At 37.0% G+C, this 23,661-nt stretch overlaps 2 non-coding genes across 2 annotated transcripts; one reads left to right on the top strand and one right to left on the bottom strand.

Annotated features, from left to right (window-relative positions):
• The first annotated feature begins 646 nt into the window (after positions 1 to 646).
• Positions 647 to 753, top strand: LOC112752429 (small nucleolar RNA R71). Its single transcript, XR_003176867.1, has one exon. It is a non-coding gene; the product is annotated as a small nucleolar RNA R71 (small nucleolar RNA).
• A 9,603-nt stretch (positions 754 to 10,356) lies between these two features.
• Positions 10,357 to 10,460, bottom strand: LOC112752557 (small nucleolar RNA R71). Its single transcript, XR_003176988.1, has one exon. It is a non-coding gene; the product is annotated as a small nucleolar RNA R71 (small nucleolar RNA).
• Between the last annotated feature and the right edge of the window lie 13,201 nt (positions 10,461 to 23,661).

Genomic DNA, 23,661 nt, shown 5'->3' on the forward strand with positions numbered 1-23,661 from the left:
CAAATTTCTAATGGAAGACCTTGTTTCATTCATGAAACTTATAGTGGCCTTAGACAGATCAGAGACTAAGTTTGCTAAATTAGAAGTATTTTGTTCAGAGTTCTCCGTCTGTTGCTGAGTTGATGATGGAAAAGGCTTGCTATTGCTAAACCTGTTTCTTCCACCATTATTAAAGCCTTGTTGAGGCTTTTGATCCTTCCATGAGAAATTTGGATGATTTCTCCATGATGAGTTATAGGTGTTTCCATAAGGTTCACCTAAATAATTTACCTCTGCTATTGCAGGGTTCTCAGGATCATAAGCTTCTTCTTCAGAAGATGCCTCTTGAGTACTGTTGGATGCAGCTTGCATTCCATTCAGACTCTAAGAAATCATATTGACTTGCTGAGTCAATATTTTATTCTGAGCCAATATGGCATTCAGAGTATCAATTTCAAGAACTCCCTTCTTCATAGGCGTCCCATTACTCACAGGATTCCTCTCAGAAGTGTACATGAACTGGTTATTAGCAACCATGTCAATTAGTTCTTGAGCTTCTGCAGGAGTTTTCTTTAGGTGTATGGATCCACCTGCAGAAGTATCCAATGACATTTTAGCTAAGTCAGACAGACCATCATAGAAGATATCCAGGATGGTCCATTCTGAAAGCATGTCAGTAGGACACTTTTTGGTCAGTCCTTTGTATCTCTCCCAAGCTTCATAGAGGGATTCACCTTCTTTCTGTCTGAAGGTCTGAACGTCCACTCTAATCTTACTAAGCTTTTGAGGAGGAAAGAACTTGGCTAAGAAAGCTTTGACAAGCTTATCCCATGAGTTCAGGCTATCCTTAGGTTGAGAATCCAACCAGAGTCTAGCTCTGTCTCTTACAGCAAAAGGGAAAAGCATAAGCCTGTAGACTTCAGGATCTACTCCATTAGTCTTTACAGTATCACATATCTGCAAGAATTCAGTTAAAAACTGAAAAAGATCTTCAGATGGAAGTCCATGAAACTTGCAGTTCTGCTGCATTAAAGAAACTAGCTGAGGTTTCAGCTCAAAATTGTTTGCTCCAATGGTGGGGATGGAGATGCTTCTTCCATGTAAACTGGAATTAGGTGCAGTAAAGTCACCAAGCATTCTCCTTGCCTTGTTGTTGGGTTCGGCTGCCATCTCCTTTAGTTGTTCAAAATTTTCAAACAGGTTGTCTCTGGATTGTTGTAATTTAGCTTCTCTTAGTTTCCTCTTCAGAGTCCTTTCAGGTTCTGGATCAGCTTCAACAAGAATGCCTTCTTCTTTGTTCCTGCTCATAAGAAAGAGAAGAGAACAAGAAAAGAAGAGGAATCCTCTATGTCACAGTAAAGAGGTTCCTTATTGTTAGTAGAAGAAGAAAAGGAATAGGGGTGTAATGTAAGGAAAGAAACACATTTGTGAGGAGAGCAGAGATGTGAGATGAAGAGAAGTGTTAGTATATGAATAAACAAATAGAAGGAGATGAGAGGGGGAGAGAATTTTCGAAAATTATTTTTGAAAAAGAGTTGGTGATTTTCGAAAATGGTTTTTGAAAAAGGTTAGTGGTTTTTCGAAAATTCAAATAAAAAAATAAAATAATTAGTTAATTAAAAAGAAATTTTGAAAAAAGGGGGAAGATATTTTCGAAAATTAGAGAGAGAGAGAGTTAGTTAGGTAGTTTTGAAAAAGATAATAAACAAACAAAAAGTTAGTTAGTTAGTTGAAACAAATTTGAAAATCAATTTTGAAAAGATAAGAAGATAAGAAGTTAGAAAATATATTTTGAAATTAAATTTTGAAAAAGATGAGATAAGAAGATATTTTTGAAAAGATTTGATTTTTAAAATCACAATTAATGACTTGATTCACAAGAAATCACAAGATATGATTCTAGAACTCAAAGTTTGAATCTTTCTTAACAAGCAAGTAACAAACTTGAAATTTTTGAATCAAAACATTAATTGGTGATGTTATTTTCGAAAATTTGATATAAAAATAAGAAAAATATTTTTGAAAAATGTTTTTAGAATTTTCGAAAATAACTAAGAAAAATGAAAAAGATTTGATTTTTGAAAAAGATAGGATTTTTAAAATGAAAATTTGATTTGACTCATAAAAACAACTAGATTTAAAAAATTTTTGAAAAAGTCAAATCTAATTTTCGAATTTATGAGAGAGAAAAAGGGAAAGATATTTTTTTGATTTTTGAATTTTTTATGATGAGAGAGAAAAATAAGAAAAATAATGCAATGCATGAAGATTTTAGATCAAAACAATGAATGCATGCAAGAACACTATGAATGTCAAGATGAACACCAAGAACATATTTTTGAAAAATTTTTAATGCAAAGAAAACATGCAAGACACCAAACTTAGAATTCTTTAATGCCTAGACACTAAGAATTCAAGAATGCATATGAAAAACAAGAAAAGACACAAAACATGCAAATGCAAAGATCAAACAAGAAGACTTACCAAGAACAACTTGAAGATCATGAAGACACTATGAATGCATGAAAATTTTCGAAAAATGCAAGATGCACATGCAATTGACACCAAACTTATAACATGACACATGACTCAAACAAGAAACACAAAAATATTTTTGATTTTTATGATTTTATGATTTTTTTTATATTTTCTTTTAATTACTTTTTTTTCGAAAATCATTTTGAAAAAGAAAAATAAGGATTCCAAAATTTTTAATATGAATTCCAGGAATCTTATGCTCTGTAGTCTAAAGCTCCAATCAAAGGGTCAGGCATGGCTTAATAGCCAGCCAAGCTTTAGCATATAATTACATGGACTGGAGTGATTAGTTGAATACCAATCCCAAAGCAGTTTGGGTATGGCTTTACAGCCAGATAGGATTCAACATGTTTCATGAAACACTAGAATTCATTCTTAAAAATTCTGAAGAAAAATATATTTTTGAAAACATTTTTTTTTAATTAATTTTTTTTTTCGAAAACAAGGGAGAAATTTTTGAAAGACTTTTGAAAAATTTTTGAAAACAAAACAAAAAGAAGATTACCTAATCTGAGCAACAAGATGAACCGTCAGTTGTCCAAACTCAAACAATCCCCGGCAACGGCGCCAAAAACTTGGTACGCGGAATCGTGATTACACTTTAATTATGTAAAATTCATCGCTCTTTCTTTCCTTGGTAATGGCACCAAAAACATGATGCCAAGACCATGGTTCACAACTCCGTGTAACTGACCAGCAAGTGCACTGGGTCGTCCAAGTAATACCTTACGTGAGTAAGGGTCGAATCCCACGGAGATTGTTGGTATGAAGCAAGCTATGGTCACCTTGTAAATCTCAGTCAGGCGGGTATAAAACAGTAATGAGGTTTTCGAAAATAATTAATAAGATTGGGATAGAAATACTTATGTAAATCGTTGGTAGGAATTTCAGATAAGCGAATGGAGATGCTTTTCGTTCCCCTGAACTTCTGCTTTCCTGCTATCTTCATCCAGTCAGTCTTACTCCTTTCCATGGCTGGCTTTATGTGATACATCACCATTGTCAACGGCTACTTTCGGTCATCTCTCGGGAAAATGATCCAATGCCCTGTCACGGCACTGCTAATCGTCTGGAGGCATCACCCTCGTCAATGGCTTCATCTTATCCTCTCAGTGAAAATGATCAACGCACTCTGTCACGGCACGGCTATTCATCTGTCGGTTCTCGATCATGCTGGAATAGGATTTACTATCCTTTTGCGTCTGTCACTAACGCCCTGCAATCGCGAGTTTGGAGCTCGTCACAGTCATTCAATCCCAGAGTCCTACTCAGAATACCACAGACAAGGTTTAGACTTTCCGGACTCTCATGAATGCCGCCATCATTCTAGCTTACACCACGAAGATTCCGATTAAGAGATCTAAGAGATATTCATTCTAGCTTATTTCATGTAGAACGGAAGTGTTTGTCAGACACGTGTTCATAGGGGAGAATGGTGATGAGCGTCACACATAATCATCACCTTCATCACATTTCTGGGTGCGAATGGATATCTTAGAAGCGAAATAAGATGAATTGAATATAAAACAGTAGTACTTTGCATTAATCCTTGAGGAATAGCAGAGCTCCACACCTTAATCTATGGAGTGCAGAAACTCTACCGTTTGAAAATACATAAGTGAAGGTCCAGGCATGGCCGAGATGGCCAGTCCCTCTGATCTAAGATAGCATAGAACTGATCAAAGATGATCCTGAGATCCTAAGAGGATCAAAAGATGTCTAATACAATAGTGAAAGGTCCTATTTATAATAAACTAGCTACTAGGGTTTACATGAGTAAGTAATTGATGCATAAATTCACTTTCGGGGCCCACTTGGTGTGTGCTTGGGCTGAGCTTTAAGTGTTGCACGTGCAGAGGCCATTTGTGGAGTTGAACGCCAGGTTTTGATCCATTTCTGGCGTTCAACTCTGGTTTTGGATCCTTTTCTGGCGCTGGACGCCAGTTTTGGGCAGAAAGCTGGCGTTGAACGCCAGTTTATGTCCTCTATTCTTGGCCAAAGTATGAACTATTATATATTGCTGGAAAGCCCTGGATGTCTACTTTCCAACGCAATTAAAAGCGCGCCATTCTGAGTTCTGTAGCTCCAGAAAATCCATTTTGAGTGTAGGGAGGTCAGAATCCAACAGCATCAGCAGTCCTTCTTCAACCTCTGAATTTGATTTCTGCTCAAGTCCCTCAATTTCAGTCAGAAAATACCTGAAATCATAGAAAAACACACAAACTCATAGTAAAGTCCAGAAATGTGAATTTAACATAAAAACTAATGAAAACATCCCTAAAAGTAACTAGATCCTACTAAAAACATACTAAAAACAGTGCCAAAAAGCGTATAAATTATCCGCTCATCAGCATTTCAACAAACACTTGGTGGGTACAATAATAAAACAAAGTAAGTTGCAAAAGATACTTGAAACTATAACCAATCAATGCAAACAATCAACAATAGTAACTCAATCAAGCATATATAAAACTCAAAATATCAAATTCATTAACAAGAAACTCAAAGATACTCACAATGGAATTTTAATTATAAGAAAGTATGAGTAAGTATAGTATAATCGAAGAGAAAATTAAGGACAACTTACAAAGGAAACAAGTTTGAATCCAAGATTAAAATGTAAATAGCAAACTCTACTAAAAACTCTAATAAAACCTTAATAAGGATTGAGAGTGATGCCTAAGAGAAAACTAAATAAAAACCTAACTAAAACTTTCTAATATGATGTATGTATGTATTGGAATGTTGTCCCCTTTGATAGAGCTTTAGGACTTCATATTTGGGCCAAAGAGACCTCCAAAAAACGTGTGCCACGTGACTTTCTAAATGAGGCACACGCTCGTACTTGTGCGTATGCACACTTGTTGAAATTTCTCTTGTGCGTACGCAGGGACGGACCCAAGCACAACAATGAGGGGGCACTTGCCCCCACGATGTTTTTAATTTTTGTTTTAAAAAATATATTTATATATAATATGCTCCCACTTCAAATTTTAAATGACCCCACTACAAATAAAATAAATTCAATTAGCTAAAGTTTTAAATTTATTTTTTTATTTTTTATCATTTTGACTATTATTTAACCTAATCAAATTTTATTATTGTACCGTTACTTTTTTATTCTCTTAAACCCTCTTCTTATTTTTATATTTTCAACCTTCTTTTTCTATTCCTTGTCTAATGGTCATCTTCTCCTCATCAAAAAGTAAATTTTAAATTCTCCAATTTTTTTATATAACTCTCCATGACTCTATATATCTTTCAATTTTATTATTTCTCTTTTTGATATTTTCAATTACAATTTTTAATTCAAACAATTATAGTTTAGGTATTAATCTAATATTTTATTTTTTTCGTGACTTTATATATTTTATTTTATTCTCGATTTATTCATTCTTATTACTTATTTTTTATCTTTTATTCTATTATATGTACCTATGTCACATATAAAATTTTAAAATAAACTGATTAATTTACTAATTTAGAATATATTTTTTATTTTTAAAAATAATGATAAAAAATATTTTAATTACAATATATAATTAAACAGATACATAAAATCTTTTATCTAACATTATATCAAAATTAAATTAAAAAATATATAACAAATTTAATTATTTTAAAAAGGAATAAAAAATTGTAAATTATGTTTTTATTATTTTATATAAACATACTTTTCATATAAAGATTTAACTTTTCTAGTATTTATATATAGTTCTAATTTCAAATTATAAATACTAATGTATCATTAGGCGCTAATATGCCAGTTAATTCAGTCTTTTATTATTAAATGTGTATAAAAAGATTAGTTAGGATAATAAGTTATCTATAATTTAATTAAAATATTTTAATTTTAAATTTTAGAAATAAAAAAATATTTTTTTATAAATTATATATAATGAATAGTATTTTAAGAATAAAAGTGTTCACTAACTCTTTTTAATTTTTATATCTCCACATAATTAATAATATTTAACAAAACTTATTTAATATTTAATATATATATCTCCACACACACACACACACACACACACACACACATATATATATTTGGGTCCGTCACTGTGCGTACGCATGGACATGTGTGCGTATGTGATAAACCCAAATTTTGTGGTTTATCTTGTGTTAAATTTGGGGGGTTTTATCAATATTTTTCACACTTATTCATATAAATTGCATGGTTTTGTGTTTCCTTCCTAATTTTGCTTCATGGTTTAAAACATGCTTCTTTAACCTTAAAAATGCCATATTTTAATCCTCCTCTATTTCCATTCGATGTCGTGATGTGTTTGTTGAGTGGATTCAGGATCTATAGGGCAAGAATGGTCTAGAAAATGGAAAGAAAGCTTGCAAAAGAGGAAGGAACACGAAGAATGAAGCTTTGGAGAACTGGAGGCGATGCGTACGCGTGGCTGACGCGCACGCGTGGATTGGCCCAGCAGTGACCGACGCGTACGCATGCTCGACGCGTACGCATGGCTCGCAGAACTCAGATGATGCGCACGCGTGACGCCTAGCACGTGACTTCATTAATGAAATCGTGGCTGGCGATTTTTGAGAAGCTCCAGGCCCCAAATCCAACTTGATTCTGCATGGAAAAGACCCAGAAACTATTGCAGGAAAGGGGATCCAATCATTCACACCTTACACATAATTTTAGCTAGTTTTTGGTTTTTTTTTTAGGTAGAGAAACTCTTACCTGTTGATGCCAGGCATCTTAGGCTAGTTTCACTAGCCTTTTTCTTTGTTTTTGATTGGTTTTTATGCACTTTCTTGAGCTATAAGTAAGCAAATTGGGTAGAAATTCGTGGTTGTCTATATTCATTCAACCATGAGTAATTTGATGAAATTTCATGATGATTTATGCTATGATTTCTTGTACACTAAGAATTATAAGAATCCTCATGACTTTAGCAAGGCTTTGATGCATTCATTGGTTAATGATAGGTGAAGGAAAGCATGTAGGAAGGTTGAAGAGGGAGCATGGAAAAGATGAAGAGGAAGCAATGTTGGTGGCCAAGTTGGACCACCAATGTTGCCTCAAACATTGGAAGAGAAACAGGGCACTTCTCTGTAAATACTGCTGATGCTCACGTTTGAGGTAGCGTTGGACATCCAACGTTACCCCCAACGTGGTGATGAAAAATTCAATTCTGGAGATAAGGGAATTTTGGGTGACGCGTACGCGTGAAAAAAAGCAAAATTTGATATCCGCGCGCAAGCGTGCGTTATGCACACGCGTGGAATGGCGAAAATTGACCATCCACGCGTACGCGTCAAAATCGGACGTTGGAGGTCCAACGTTACCTCAAATGCTAGCCTCCAACGTCCGCGATACTCAACCCAGAATTTTGATTTGAGATTTTTGAAATCGACGCGTACGCATCAGTGACGCGTACGCGTGGAATGAAAACAAGGCAATGCACGCGTAAGCATGGTAAACGCATACGCATGACTAAGAAAAATATTAGATTTCACGCGAAGGCGTGAAGCACGCGTATGCATGGATAGAAAAAAGACAGTTCACGCGTTAGCGTGGAGTACGCGCGCGCGTGATATTGCCAACGTTGGAGGGAACGTTGAGGGTCCAACGCTGAGGCCAACGTCCCCTGAAGCTGAAAAATGAAATATTTGCATCCATGCGCACGCGTGAAGCACGCGTACGCGTGGATAAGCAATTTTTGACCCTTTTGCGCGGACGCGGGAAGCACGCATACGCGTGGGTAAGCTGAACATTGGCCCTCCAACGTTGAGTCAAATGCCAATGGCAGCAAGCTTTCTGGTTTTTGCTGGTCTAATTCAAAGTGGCGTTTGAGTCAACGTTAGCCCTCAAACTTTGACTCAAACGTGAAGCATCAGATTCAAATTTTACACAGATTTCTTCTCAACATCAAGGGGCAACCAATTGGAGCCATATTCAACCCAATTCCATCAAAGCCAAAAGCCCAATTCAAGGCTTGAAGATCAATAGAAGAAAGTGTATAAATAGCTTAGAATTTAAGTTTGGGAGGACTTTTGAGGATTTTTTGATATTTTTGTTTTCATTTACTGCACTTGAATTTCAGAATGTATTTGAGAATTCTAATTTCCATTTTTAGAGCTATGAACAACTAAACCCCTTTCATTGGGTTAGGGAGCTCTGTGTAATTCAATGGATCAATATTAGTTTTCATTCATCTTCTTCTTTCTTTTCTCTTAATTTTACTAGAAAGCTTTCGTTCTTCATCCAATTGAATAGTTATCTTGGGAAAGAAGCTATTCATACTTGGATCTCTTCGGAACCTTGGAAGAGGAATGAGGAGATCATGCTAGAAATGCTTTCTCACATTGGATTAGATTGGGGTTTGGATGGATATAGTGACATGTAATCCTACCAACACTTTGATATATGAATTTGTGTGGTATAATCAGTGACCAAACTTCATCTCTTCCCATGAGCACTTAAATCAAGGAATTGGGCAATTGTTCATGCTTAGAGAGATTGGTGAGCCAAGGAATTGGGATCCAAACACTTAAGATTGCCAAGGAGATCAATGAATTCATTGATTGCGGAAGAGATGAAAATGAATTTGATCCGGAGAATTGCACATCTCCTAAAACCCAATGAATTCCCCCATCTCTAATCTACCCATTCTATTTACTTGCTGCTCTTTAATTTCATGCTAAATCCCCATTCCCATTTACTTTCTAGCAATTTAAGATTCCGTCATTTAATTTCCTGCAATCTAATTTCTGCCATTTACTTTCTTGCAATTTAAGTTTCCCGCCAATTTTACTTTCTGCAATCCACTTTCACTTCCGATTCTGCTCAACTAGTATAATTCTCCAATTAACATTGCTCGATCTACCAATCCCTGTAGGATTCGGCCTCACTCTTTTGTGAGTTTTTACTTGACGACAATCCGGTGTACTTGCCGGAAGGAAATTTGTCGAGAGGTAAGTTTCTGCGTATCAAGTTTATGGCGCCATTGCCGGGGATTGGTTTTGTATTGACAATTACCAAATTGAAGGATAACTAGATTGAGCATTTTTATTTTCTTTTGTTACTGAAAGTTCCATTTTAGTTGTTCATTTAGTTTTCTACAATTTTTAGTCCTTCATTTTGAATTTCTCTTTATTGCTTTACTTTCCAGCAAACTAACTCACTAACTCATTAACTGTTTGATTAATCGCCTTAATTGTTCTAACCAAGCTAACTATACTCTGTTTTAGTAGACTCTACACTTGCTGTTTCTTGTACTTGTTCATTGTATGACAGGTAGGAGAAAGGAAACTTCAACTTCCTTTGATAGTGAACCGAAGAGAACTTTCCTGAGACTAAGAAGGAAAGCAAGAGGAAAGAGGGTTGTTGGTTCTGAAGAAGAGGAGGAATAATTTGATATAACCATGGAGGATGATATGGAAAACCACCATGAAGAAGAGGTGAATAACCATGCTAGAAGGGGTGGAGCTAACCCTGCTGGGCAAGAGAGGAGAGTCTTGGGATCATACATCAATCCAAATCTAGGAAATTGTGGTAGCAGCATTCAGAGGCCAACCATCCATTCTAACAATTTCGAATTAAAGCCTCAGCTCATAACTCTTGTCCAGAACAACTGTTCTTTTGGAGGAAGTGCACAAGAAGATCTTAATGAACATCTCACTAAATTCCAAAGGATATGTGACACGGTTAAGTCTAATGGTGTTCATCCTGACACCTATAGATTGTTACTGTTTCCATTTTCTTTGAGGGACAAAGCATCAAAATGGCTAGAGTCATTTTCCAAGGAAAGCTTGACAACCTGGGAAGATGTAATGAGTAGATTCTTGATAAGATTCTACCCTCCACAAAGAGTAAACAGGCTAAGAACTGAGGTGCAGACATTCAGACAGCAGGATGGTGAAACTCTATATGAAGCCTGGGAAAGATTCAAGGATATGACAAAGAAATGTCCCCGTGACATGTTCAATGAGTGGGTGCAAATCCACATCTTCTATGAAGGGTTGAATTGTGAATCAAGGAAAGCTGTAGATCATTCATCTGAAGGTTCCCTAAACAAGAAGAAGACCATTGAAGAAGCCATTGATGTGATAGAGATAGTGGCTGACAATGAGTATTTTTATGCCTCAAATAGAAGCAGCAACAGGGGAGTCTTGGAATTAAACCATATGGCTACACTTCTGGCCCAGAATAAGATGATCACTAAGTAACTTGCTGAATTGACTAAGCAAATGGAGAAGAATCAGGCTGCAGCTATCCACACTCAACCATCACCCCAAGAGAAATTGGAGACAGAAGAAGGAGCTAATTGGGAGGAAGCTAATTACCTTGGAAACTCATCTAGGCAAGCTAATGATCCTTACTCTAAAACTTATAACTCTGGTTGGAGAAACCACCCAAACTTTGGGTGGGGGAACCAACAAAACCAAGGGCAAGATCACAGACCTCATAATCTAACCCAGTACAACAACTTCACTCACCAAAACTCAAACCAAAAACCATACCAGGCCACACAAAACACTTATCCACACCCACCATATCAAAACCATAACGACAAATCTCAACATCCAAATTCCACCCAATCATCACCACATGAGGAAGACAGAATGGCCAGGATGGAAGCTATGCTTGCAAACCTTTGCAAAGGGTTTGAAGACATAAAGAAATTCAAGGAAGAAGCCATATCAAATCGGCAAAATCAAGATGCAGCCACTCAAAAGCTTGAAACACAAATTGAATACTTGTCCAAGCAAGCTTCTGGGCACAGTTCAAGTAATACCAACCGGACAACTCCAAAGGAGGAATGCAAGGCTATTACCCTCAGAAGCGGAAAGGAATTGAAAGAGACTCCAATGGAGATCTAAAATGAGAAGGAAGAGGGGAGTTCCAAAGCCAAAGAAGAAGCACAAACACTTGCTCCCAACTCATCAGAAGAGAAAGAAGTTCTAAAGCCATACGTCCCAAAGGCTCCTTACCCTCAACGCCTAATGAAGAATGCAAAGGACAGCCAATTCTCTAAATTTTTGGAGATTTTCAAGAAACTTTAGATCAATATTCCCTTTGCAGAAGCACTAGAACAAATGCCACTTTATTCTAAGTTTCTTAAGGAATTGATGACCAAAAAGAGAAGTTGGAGGAATGATGAAACCGTGATCTTAACTGAGGAATGTAGTGCTATCATCCAACACAAGTTGCCTCAAAAATTGAAGGACCCAGGAAGCTTCCAAATTCCCTGCATCATAGGGGAAATAACAGTTGAAAAAGCCTTATGTGACTTGGGAGCTAGTATAAATTTAATGTCCTTAACAATGATGAAGAGAATGAAGATTGAGGAAGCCAAACCAACAAGAATGGCTCTCTAGTTGGCAGATCGGTTATTCAAATTCCCTCATGGAATAGTGGAAGACTTGCTAGTGAAGGTAGGAGACTTCATCTTTCCTGGTGACTTTGTGGTGTTGGATATGGAGGAGGAAGCTAAAGCCTCAATAATCTTGGGGAGGCCATTTTTAGCCACTGCTGGAGCCATCATTGATGTCCAAAAGGGTGAACTTACCCTTAGGCTACATGAGGAGAGGACGGTGTTCAATGTATTCAATGCCATGAGCTACCCACCAGAGTCACTGGGAGAGTGTATGAGGCTAGATGCAGTAGAAATTGTGGTACAAGAAACTTTTGAAGAAGCAGTTGGAGAATCGATAGAGGGTGACTCCATATTAAATGATGAGGTTGCTGAGGTCAACTCAGCTGAAATGCTTATTCCAATCACATTGGAGGAGATGAAAAAGGAGAAAGAAGCACCCAAACTGGAGCTAAAAGCACTCCCTTCTACTCTTAAGTATGCATACTTGGGAAGGGATGGAAGTTACCCAGTGATCATCAATTCTGCCCTCAGTCAAGAACAGGAAGAGGAATTAATCAAGGTGCTGTAAAAGCACCAAGATGCCATTGGATGGACCCTTGCTGACTTAAAAGGGATAAGCTCATCCATATGTATGCATAAGATCTTGCTGGAAGATGACTCAAAACCATCCATTCAAGCCCAAAGAAGATTGAATCCTGTCATGAAAGAAGTCGTCCAAAAAGAAGTGATGAAGCTATGGCAAGCAGGAGTCATATATCCGATTTCCGACAGCCCATGGGTGAGTCCTGTCTATGTGGTTCCAAAGAAAGGAGGAATCACAGTTGTACCCAATGAGAAGAACGAACTCATACCCACAAGAACGGTAACAAGCTGGAGGATGTTCATTGACTATAGGAAACTCAATGAGGCAACTAGAAAGGATCATTTTCTACTTTCCTTTATGGACCAGATGCTAGAAAGATTGGCAGGACATGCATATTATTGCTTTCTTGATGGATATTCGGGTTATAATCAAATAGTGGTTGATCCAAGAGATCAAGAAAAGACATCATTCACTTGTCCATATGGAGTTTTTGCTTATAGGTGCATGCCTTTTGGATTGTGCAATGCCCCTGTAACTTTTCAAAGATGCATGTTGTCTATTTTCTCAGACATGATTAAAAAATCCATTGAAGTCTTCATGGATAATTTCTCGGTTTTTGGAAATTCCTTTCCTAATTGCCTTAATCATCTTGCTTTAGTGTTAAAAAGGTGCCAAGAGACAAACCTAGTTCTAAACTGAGAGAAATGCCATTTTATGGTAACAGAGCGGATTGTCCTTGGCCATAAAATTTCTGAAAAAGGCATAGAAGTAGACAAAGCTAAGGTAAAATTAATTGAGAAATTACCCCCACCTAGTAATGTCAAGGCAATTAGGATTTTTTTAGGCCATGCTGGTTTCTACAGAAGGTTTATCAGAGATTTTTCTAAAATTGCAAAACCTTTGAGCAACTTATTAGTCTCTGATACACCTTTTGTATTTGATCAAAAGTGCACACTAGCATTTGAAACACTGAAGAGAGAGCTTTCCTCAGCACCTATCATTGCCCCACCAGATTGGAATTTTCCTTTCGAACTGATGTGTGATGCATCAGACCTTGCTGTTGGGGCAGTGCTTGGACAGAGGAAAGGCAATTTAGTGCATGTTATATATTATGCCAGCAAGGTTTTGAATGAAACTCAAAGGAATTATACCACTACTGAGAAGGAACTATTGGCAATAGTGTTTGCATTTGATAAGTTTAGATCGTATCTCATTGGATCTAAAGTTATTGTTTTCACTGATCATGTAGCACTAAAATATTTACTTGCAAAACAAGAGTCAAAACCAAGACTGATAAGGTGGATTTTGCTATTGCAGGAATTCAACATAGAGATTAAGGATAAGAAGGGAGTAGAGAACAAAGTAGCAGATCATCTGTCCCAGATCCCATATGAAGATGGTAGTGGTGCACAAAATTGTGATCACACTTTTCACAACTCTGCACAACTAACCAGTATGTGCATTGGGTCGTCCAAATAATACCTTACGTGAGTAAGGGTCGATCCCACGGAGATTGTCGCCTTGAATCAAGCTATGGTTATCTTGTAAATCTTAGTCAGGATATTAATGATTAAATTGACATTGTTTATGAAAAGTAAATAACATAAAATAGATGGTACTTGTGATTCAGTAATGAGGAACAGGTTGAGGTTCCGGAGATGCTCTGTCGTTTGAATCTCTGCTTTCCTACTGTCTTCTTCTCCAAACACGTATGGCTTCCTTCAATGGCAAGCTGTATGATCCTCTCGGATGAAAAATACCAGGTACGATCTCTGCACGGCTAATCAACTGTCGAATTTCTCGTCTCGGATGAAAAATACCAAGTACAGCTACCGCACGGCAAATCATCTATTAGTTCCCGCTAGCATCGGAATAGAACCCTTGTCCTTTTGCACACTGTCACTGCGTCCAACATTCGCAAGTTTGAAGCTCGTCACAGTCATCCCTTCCCAGATCCTACTCGAAATACCACAGACAAGGTTTAGACTTTCCAGATCCCAGGAATGCTGCTAATGATTCTAGCCTATACCACGAAGATACTAATCTCACGGACTCAGTCCGTGTATTAGATATCCAAGAGATACGCACTCAAGCTGTCGCCCAATGATTACGCTGGGCTCAGATAGAACGGGATTAGTTGTCAGGCACGCATTCATAGAATTGATAATAATGATGATTGTCACGGATCATCACACTCTCTATATTGAAGTACGAATGAGTATCTTAGAATAGAATCAAGCGTGATTGAATAGAAAACAGTAGTAATTGCATTAATCCATTGAAACACAGCAGAGCTTCTCACCCCCACCTATGGGGTTTAGACACTCATGCCGTAGAAGATACAATATAATTTCATGAGTTCTAAATGAATCTCTAAAAGTAGTTTTTATACTAAACTAGTAACTTAGGGTTAAAGAAAATGAGTAACTAGGTATAGATAGTGCAGAATTCCACTTCCGGGGCCCACTTGGAGAGTGTTTGGGCTGAGCTTTCAAGCTTCCACGTGCATATGCATCATATTGGAGTTAAACGCCACCCTGGGTGCCAAAATGGGCGTTTAACGCCGAAAAGTATGACAGTTTTGGCATTTTACGCCAAAAAGTTTTTGGCTGGTTTTTAACGCCAGTTTGGGCCATTAAATCTCGAGAAAAGTATAGACTATTATATATTTCTGGAAAGCCCAAGATGTCTAATTTTCAAAGCAATTGAGAGCGTGCCAATTGGGTCTCTGTAGCTCTAGAAAATCCATTTCGAGTGCAGGAGGGTCAGAATCCAACAGCATCTGTAGTCCTTTCTCAGCCTCTGAATAAGATTTTCGCTCAGGTCCCTCAATTTCAGCCAGAAAATACCTGAAATTACAGAAAAACATACAAACTCATAGTAAAGTCTAGAAATGTGATTTTTGAATAAAAAATAATAAAAAGTAACTAAAATATATTAAAAACTACCTAAAAACAATACCAAAAAGGGTATAAATTATCCACTCATCACAACACCAAACTTAAATTGTTGCTTGTCCCCAAGCAACTAAAAACAAAATAGGATAAAAAGAAGAGAATATACAATAAATTTCAAAAACATCAATGAAGATTAGTTTTAATTAGATGAGTGGGACTAGTAGCTTTTTGCTTTTGAACAGTTTTGGCATCTCACTTTGTGGTTAATTCCATATCAGACCAGAGCAGAGTCAAGCTGTTTGTTGCAGAAATGAGTGCCTCCATCACTGATCAGTATCCTAGGTACACCGAACCTACTAAAAATATGCTTCTGGAGGAACTTCATTACTGTCTTAGTATCATTAGTGGGTGTTGCAATTGCCTCTACCCATTTAGATACATAGTCTACTGCCACTAGAACATAAGTGTTTGAATATGATGGTGGGAAAGGCCCCATGAAGTCAATACCCCATACATCAAACAACTCAATCTCTAAGATCCCTTGCTGAGGCATAGCATAACCGTGAGGCAGATTACCAGCTCTCTGGCAACTGTCACAGTTACGTATAAACTCTCGAGAGTCTCTATAGAGAGTAGGCCAGTAGAAACCACATTGGAGAACCTTTGTGGCTGTTCGCTCACCTCCAAAATGTCCTCCATATTGTGATCCATGGAAATGCCATAGGATCTTCTGTGCCTCTTCTCTAGGCACGCATCTACGGATCATTTCGTTTGTACACCTCTTAAAGAGATATGGTTCATCCCACAAGTAGTACTTTGCATCAGTAACCAATTTTTTTGTTTGCTGCTTACTATACTCCTTGGGTATGAATCTCACAGCTTTATAGTTTGCAATGTCTGCAAACCATGGTACTTCCTGAATGGCAAAGAGTTGCTCATCCGGAAAGGTTTCAGAGATCTCAGTAGAAGGGAGGGACGCTCCTGCTACTGGTTCTATCTGGGACAGGTGATCAGCTACTTGGTTCTCTGTCCCTTTTCTGTCTCTTATTTCTATATTAAACTCTTGCAGAAGCAACACCCATCGTATGAGTCTGGGTTTTGAATCCTGCTTTGTGAGGAGATATTTTAAAGCAGCATGGTCAGTGTACACAATCACTTTTGATCCTACTAAATAAGATCTGAACTTGTCAATGGCATAAACCACTGCAAGCAACTCCTTTTTTGTGGTTGTGTAATTCTTCTTGCGTCATTTAGAACACGACTAGCATAATAAATGACATGTAGAAGCTTGTTATGCCTCTGTTCCATTACTGCACCAATGGCATGATTACTGGCATCACATATTAGTTCGAATGGTAATGTCCATTCTGGTGCAGAAATGACTGGTGCTGTGAGCAACTTAGCTTTCAGAGTCTCAAAGGCCTGCAGACACTCTGTGTCAAAGACAAATGGCGTGTCAGTAGCTAGCAAATTGCTCAGAGGTTTTGCAATTTTTGAAAAATCCTTTATAAACCTCCTATAGAATCCTGCATGTCCCAGAAAGCTTCTGATTGCCTTATCATTGGTAGGTGGTGGTAATTTTTCAATTACCTCTACCTTAGCTTGATCCAACTCTATTCCTTTGTTCGAAATTTTGTGCCCAAGAACAATTCCTTTAGTCACCATAAAATGACATTTCTCCCAGTTTAAATCCAGGTTAGTCTCTTGGCACCTTTTTAGAACAAGTGCTAGATGATCAAGACAGGAGCTGAATGAGTCTCTAAATACTGAGAAGTCATCCATGAAGACTTCCAGAAATTTCTCTACCATATCAAAAAAAATAGAGAGCATGCACCTCTGAAAGGTTGCAAGTGCATTGCACAAACCAAATGGCATCCTTCTGTAGGCAAACACTCCAGATGGACATGTGAATGCTGTTTTCTCTTAGTCCTGAGGATCTACTGTAATTTGATTGTAACCTAAATAGCCATCCAAAAAGCAGTAGTATTCATGGCCTGCTAGTCTCTCTATCATCTGGTCTATGAATGGTAAAGGAAAATGATCATTTTTAGTGGCTGTATTGAGTCTTCTGTAGTCAATACACATACGCCATCCTGTAACTGTTCTTGTAGGAACCAGTTCATTCTTTTCATTATGAACCACTGTCATGCCTCCCTTTTTGGGGACAACTTGGACAGGGCTCACCAAGGGGCTATCAGAAATAGGATAAATAATCCCAGCCTCTAATAACTTAGTGACCTTTTTCTGCACCACCTCCTTCATGGCTGGATTCAGCCGCCTCTGTGGTTGAACCACTGGCTTAGCATCATCTTCCAATAGGATCTTGTGCATGCATCTAGCTGGGCTAATGCCCTTAAGATCACTTATGGACCACCCAAGAGCTGTCTTGTGTGTCCTTAGCACCTGAATTAGTGCTTCCTCTTCCTGTGGCTCTAAAGCAGAGCTTATGATCACAGGAAAAGTGTCATCTTCTCCCAGAAATACATATTTTAGGGATGGTAATAGTGGTTTGAGCTCGGGTTTAGGAGGCTTCTCCTCTTCCTGAGGAGTTTTTAGAGATTCTTTTATTTTCTCTGGTTCCTCCAGATCTGGCTGAACATCTTTAAAAATGTCCTCTAGCTCTGATTCGAGACTCTCAGTTATATTAACCTCCTCCACCAGGGAGTCAATAATATCAGTACTCATGCAGTCTTTGGATGTGTTTGGATGCTGCATAGCTTTGACAGCATTCAACTTAAACTCATCCTCATTGACTCTCAGGGTTATCTCCCCTTTTTGGACGTCGATGAGGGTTCGTCCAGTTGCTAGGAAAGGTCTTTCTAGAATGAGAGTTGCACTATTGTGCTCCTCCATTTCCAGCACTACAAAGTCAGTGGGAAAGGCAAATGGTCCAACCTTGACAATCATATCCTCAATTACGCCTGATGGAATTTTAATGGAGCCATCAGCAAGTTGGAGGCATATCCGGGTTGGTTTAACTTCATCAGTCAAACCAAGATTTTTGATAGTGGATGCAGGTATTAGGTTGATACTTACCCCAAGATCACATAGAGCTGTCTTGGTACAAGCACCCTCTAATGTGCATGGTATCATAAAGCTTCCGGGATCTTTAAGCTTCTCTGGTAAGCTTTTCAGAATGACTGCACTGCATTCTTTAGTGAGAAAAACATTTTCAGTTTCTCTCCAATCCTTCTTATGACTTAAGATCTCTTTCATGAACTTAGCATAAGAGGGTATTTGCTCAAGTGCCTCTGCAAACGGAATCTTTGTTTCAAGAGTCCTAAGATAGTCTGCAAAGCGGGCAAATTGTTTATCTTGTTTCGCTTGGCAGAGTTTCTGTGGATAAGGCATCTTAGCTTTATATTCTTCAACCTTAGTTGCTGCAGGTTTACTTCCTACAGAAGTGGTTGGAGAAGCCTGCCTAAGGGGGTTGTTATCAGCACTTGCAGGTGTCTGATCCCTTGTTGGCATTTGAACGCCAGAATTGGGTGCTGCATGGGCGTTTAACGCTAGATTGCCACCCTTTTCTGGCATTTGGACGCTAGACTTGGCCATCCACTGGGCATTCAATGCCAACTTCTTATCCTTTTCTGGCATTTGAATGCTAGAATCATTCCTCTCTGGGCCCTTACTGTCCTCAGAGGAATTTTGGGCAGTGGTTTGGTCATCCTCTGTCAGTTGTTCCTTTCTTGGCTTTCTGCTGTTTTGAGTTGAGACATTCAGTGTCTTTCGACTCCTTAAATGAACAGCTTGGCACTCTTCTGTTATCTGTTTAGATAGCTACTGTCTTGTCTGATCCAATTGTGCTTCCATATTCCTGTTAGCATTTTTAGTGTCTTGTAGCATCTTTTTAAATTCTGCTAACTATTTTGTTATAAAAAACAATTGCTGATTGAGTTCAGCAATTTGTTCTGGAGGACTAAGTTCAGTGGATGCTGCCTCAGCCTCTTCTTTCATGGAGGTCTCACCACTTGAGTACAGGTGCTGATTTCTGGCAACTGTATCAATGAGCTCTTGAGCCTCTTCAATTGTCTTTCTCATATGTATAGATCCACCAGCTGAGTGGTCTAGAGACATCTGGGCCTTTTCTGTAAGCCCATAGTAGAAGATGTCTAACTGCACCCATTCTAAAAATATTTCAGAGGGGAATTTTCTTAGCATCTCTCTGTACCTCTTCCAGGCATTATAAAGAGATTTATCATCCTCTTGTTTAAAGCCTTGGATGTGCAGCCTTAGCTGTGTCATCCTTTTTGGAGGGAAATATTGATTCAGAAATTTGTCTGATAATTGTTTTCGTGTTCTTATGCTTGCTGTGGGTTGGTTATTTAACCACCTCTTAGCTTGATCTTTTACAGCAAACAGAAACAGTAATAATCTGTAGACATCCTGATCTACTTTCTTATCACGTACTGTGTCAGCAATTTGTAAGAACTGTGCAAGAAACTCAGTAGGTTCTTCCTGTGGAAGACCGGAATACTGGCAATTTTGCTGCACCATGATAATGAGCTTAGGGTTTAGCTCAAAACTGCTGGCTCTGATGGGGGGTATACAGATACTACTCCCATATGAGGCAGTAGTGGGGTTAGCATATGACCCCAGAGTCCTTCTGGACTGTTTATTTCCACTTAGGTCCATGATAGAGAGAAAGGGAGATGATGTGGATTGTGAATAAAAATTTTATTCCCTTTTTTTTGAATTTAACGAAATTAAAAATAAATTAAATAAATAAAATGATGCAAATTTCGAAAATAAATAAAAAAAGAAAAAGAAATAAACGAAATTAGAAAACTAAATTAATTAATTAATTAAAAAAATTTGAAATTTTTGGGTGAGGATTTTCGAAAAATGAAGAGAGAGAAAGTGGTTAGAAAGTTTTGAAAAAGATATATCTTCAAATTAAAGATACTTGTAAGAAAATAAATAAGAGAAAAGATTTGAAAAAGATTTGATTTTAGGATTTGAGATTAGAAAAGATAAGATAAGTTAGGTAAGAGAAGATAAGGAATTTAAGAGAAGATAGGTTTTTAAATTAAAAAGTTTTGAATTTTAAATTTTGAAATTTGAAATTTGAAATTTGAAATTTGAATTTTGAATTTTAAATTTTGAATTTTGAATTTTGAAAAACTCAACAATATAAGATAAAGATTTGAAAAAGATTTAAATTTTGAAAAAGGTTTGATTTTTTTAAAATTTTAAATTTAAATTTTGAAATTTGAATTTTGAATTTTGGAATTTAATTGAAATTTGAAATTTGAAATAAGAGAAGATAAGATTTTGAAAAAGATATGATTTTTGAAAAAGATTTGAATTTTGAAATTTAAAATTAAGATAAGATAAGATAAAAATTTTAAAATAAAAATCTGAATTTTTAAATGTAATTTTTGAAAATTCAATTAAAATTAAGAGAAAAGATATTTTTGAATTTAATGAGGAGAGAGAAAAACAAGTAAAAGACACCAAACTTAAAATTTTTAAGATTAAAACAAAAAGAGAAACAAGAAAACTTTGAATGTCAAGATGAACACCAAGAACACTTTGAAGATCAAGATGAATACCAAGAACAAATTTTGGAAATCTTTAAGAAAATAAAAATACAAAGAACACCAAACTTAAAAATTTTTATACTTTGGACACTAATAATTCGAAAATGCACAAGAAAAACAAGGAAAGACACAAAACAAGAAAAACTAAAGATCAAACAAGGAAAATAAATAAGAACAACTTGAAGATCAAGAAAAAAAACTAAGAACATGTAATTCGAAAAATTGAAAGAAAAATAAAGGCATGCAATTGACACCAAACTTAAAACATGAAACTAAACTCAGACAGAAGACTAAATTATGAGGTTATTGGTTTTTATTTATTTATTAAAAATTTCGTAAAGAAATTTAGAAAAATAAAACAAGGATTTTAAAACTTTTAACAAGAAAAATAATAAAATACTCAAAGACAAATCACAGATTAATAAAGAAAAATAAAAAATTTTGAAAGATTTTTGAAAAGAAAATAAAAGACTCTAATTTAGTGACTCTAAACCAACCAAAAAGGTAAATTCTTCCTAATCTAAGCAACAAGATGAACCGTCAGTTGTCCAAACTCGAACAATCCCCGGAAATGGCGCCAAAAATTTGGTGCACAAAATTGTGATCACACTTTTCACAACTCCACACAACTAACCAGCAAGTGCATTGTGTCGTCCAAGTAATACCTTACGTGAGTAAGGGTCGATCCCGCAGAGATTGTCGCCTTGAATCAAGCTATGGTTGTCTTGTAAATCTTAGTCAGGAGATTAATGATTAAATTGAATTTGTTTATGAAAAGTAAATAACATAAAATAGATGGTACTTGTGATTCAGTAATGAGGAACAGGTTGAGGTTTCGGAGATGCTCTGTCATCTCAATCTCTGCTTTCCTACTGTCTTCTTCTCCAAACACGCATGGCTTCCTTCAATGGCAAGCTGTATGATCCTCTCGGATGAAAAATACCAGGTACAATCTCTGCATGGCTAATCAACTGTCGGATTTCTCGTATCGGATGAAAAATATCAAGTACAGCTACCGCACGGCTAATCATCTATTAGTTCCCACTAGCGTCTGAATAGAACCCTTGTCCTTTTGTAAACTATCACTGCGCCCAACATTCGCAAGTTTGAAGCTCATCACAGTCATCCCTTCCTAGATCCTACTCGGAATACTGAAGAATGGAAGATTGATGGTTTAGAATTTACATTAAATTATCGTTGGAAGTATAGTTTCTAAACCAAGCAATAATCCCTTCATACAAAAAACCTGTTTGTCACTTAAGTAAACCCAATAAAATTTATAACCGAAGTATTTCAACCTCAGGTCGTCTTCTCAAGGAATTGTGATGTGTGGAAAACGATCCAACACAAAACTCATCGGCAAGTGTACCGGGTCGCATCAAGTAATAATAACTCACGTGAGTGAGGTCGATCCCACAGGGATTAAAGGATTGAGCAATTTTAGTTAGGTGATTGATTTAGTCAAGCAAACAAGAGTTGATTTGAGTGACTTGTAATTGACAGAAGCTAAATTGAATGAATTGTAAAGGGAGAAGGGAGGATTGCAGTAAATTAAAGAGAACAGAAAGTAAAAGTGCTGAATCTTAAAGAACAAGTAAAGTAAATGGCAGAAACTTAGAGTGCAAGAAATGTAAATAACTAAAACTTAAAATGCAAGAAATGTAAATGGCTTGAATAATAAAAGGATTTGGGGACTGCGAATGCAGAATTTAAACAATCACAAGTAAGTTGCGACAAGCAGAAGAGTAGAAGATAAATTGAATTGAAATAGATCTCAAACAGAAAAGTAAATTAGCTTGAAGAAGCATTCAGCAGATGAACTAAAATGAAAATACAGATCTCAGGAATCAAGAGACTAGAAATCCAAGTCTAGATCTCACTGCCTTCCTTGATCCAACTCAAAGAACAATTGCAAACAAATTAAAGATCAAAATAGTAAAGAAACTTGAATTCAGATCACCAAATCTTGAATTATGCAGAGAAAGGAACAAAGAGATCTTAAGAGGAGAGTGAGACAGAATTTCCTCAATTCTTCACACTTAAGACTCAAACAAAGATTTGCAGAAAAGAAAACAAGAAAACCCAGAGGAAGAGAACTCAATTCTCCTCCCCAATTCTCCAAGATCCAGAATCAAAGTAAAAACTCTCAAAATTATAAATGAAAATTCTAAAAGAAGAAAAAGGTCCTCTCTAAATCAAACTAGCTTCTATTTATACACTTCCTAATTTGGATCTAAGAATTTGGGTGGGCTTCTAAATTTGGTGAAGAAATGGATTTAATTTGAATTTTTGGTGAATTTTGGCCCATGGGGATTGCTCCCAGGGCAAAGCTCGGCTCTTGGCAAGAGCCCTTGGCAAGATCTTTGGTGCTCTTGGCCTTAGCAATGTGTTGTGCGCCTTTCTTCTTGTTACAAGGGAGTAAAGCTCTTTGCTAGAGCTCTAAGCTCTTGGCAAGAGCTTTGCTTGCCTCTTGTCCTTAGGGAGGTTCACGGTTCGACACCCAGGGAGAGCACTTGCTGGTCATTTTCCTTGGCACATGAGTAGCGCTTAAGTCCTTGCTTCCTTAAAGCCCTTGGTTCGAATCCCATTGAGTGAAAACAAGCCAATTTTGGCTTGTTTCTCTTGCAAAGTAGCACTTCAACCTTCCCTCATGCCTTGGGTTCGAATCTCCTGGAGTGAAAACAAGCCAATTTTGGCTTGTTTTTCTTGTAAGGTAGCGCTACACTCTCCCCCTTTCGTCTTGAGTTCAAACCTTGGTGAGTGCATTGGTGAGCTTTTCT

Source organism: Arachis hypogaea, chromosome 15 (genome assembly GCF_003086295.3).
Source record: "Arachis hypogaea cultivar Tifrunner chromosome 15, arahy.Tifrunner.gnm2.J5K5, whole genome shotgun sequence".
Classification (NCBI taxonomy): Eukaryota; Viridiplantae; Streptophyta; class Magnoliopsida; order Fabales; family Fabaceae; genus Arachis; species Arachis hypogaea.